Raw genomic sequence first — 1,435 nt, 5'->3', positions numbered from 1 at the left:
TGAGTGTTAGTCTCAGTGGGGTGCAGTCATTTCAAACAGTTACCCAGAGGGTAAATTGCAACAGTTTCAAAGACTGTGTGGGCTCTTTGGCCCCTTACCCAAATGAGTTGGCTATGTGCAAAGTTGGCAATCATATTTTACGGTTTCCCTATATCAAAACCATTGTCCTCAACTACAAAACCGCACAGTTAATAGGTTAACAATTATGAATAGGTACATGACCCACAGGCGTCTTTATCTCTGCATGTTTGAGGACATAATTGATTCGCAGCAATACATATAGCAACACTTCACACAAGTATAATCCGGCTTGGATAAAGAGTGAACAACTTGCCTTTATTGGAATGTATGAAGTATTATAAAACGTAACAAAAAAAAATATACAACTTTGTGAGAGTCTCAGGAGGATGCTCGGAATCTCAAATCAACAAAATCTACCGTCTTTTTCCGAATTATATTCAATTTAATTCGATAATTCGAATAACCATTGTCTAAAAGCAGACTTTAATTATATAAAAAACAAATATTTTCCTCGTCTCACAACCCAAACAAAACACGTCGTCTGCAGTGCAACATCGCCTCTCACAAATCACCCCATTTCTAGCAATAACCACACTGGAAACACGCTAAAATCGCACCACAAATAAACACCACAACACCAAAAACGAATAAATCTTTACCCAAGAGCTGTGGTTTGCCTTAAGAAGCAGGAATGTTTCAAAATGTTTCTCAGCGGAAGGTTTCTCACGCTCATACTAGCCATTGTGGTCCCTTGTGGTACGACTTCAAGCTCACGCAATCCATTCTCGCGAACCGGGATCTCAAGCCGGTTTGAGATAGTGACGTCATACTCAGACCTTACGGGAATGAAAATACCCTTATTGTCATCAGCAATTCTTTGTGGGTTATTGATAAAGTGTCCATTGATTTTTTTTGAAGTTTATCATTAGTATATAAGAACGCGTCGTTGTCACAGAGTCTCAATATTATGAAATGACTGTAATTCATTGACGTCATAACTTCAAACTAGCTTGAAATCAAGGACCGCGAGAATAAACATGGATCCACATGAGGTTACATCATTATTTAAGGGAATATATATAACTGATTTTAATTTCTTTTCAGCGACTGGGAAAAGTTGACTAATAATTTATCTTAAGTATTTTAGGGGGAATTAGTTAAGGAAAATTGGCTGTCGATGAGTATTAAGTATGACGCAAAGTGGAAAACACATAACACAAGTGTGTTATATAACATTTTAATGTAAGAACAGTTCTGATTTGGGTGGATGATAAATACAAATTATCTGGTAGAATTTCCTTATGTATATAGTTCTTCAAAGTTAGCACAAAGCAATTTAATTTTAGAAATGATATAAGAACCGGCATATTGCTCCATTACATCGCCATATACACGATTTTTAAAGAAGCTCTGT

The sequence above is a fragment of the Penaeus monodon genome, chromosome 32, assembly GCF_015228065.2.
Source record: "Penaeus monodon isolate SGIC_2016 chromosome 32, NSTDA_Pmon_1, whole genome shotgun sequence".
Classification (NCBI taxonomy): Eukaryota; Metazoa; Arthropoda; class Malacostraca; order Decapoda; family Penaeidae; genus Penaeus; species Penaeus monodon.
The sequence above is the reverse complement of the archived record's forward strand: the minus strand, read 5'-3'. Positions refer to the sequence as shown.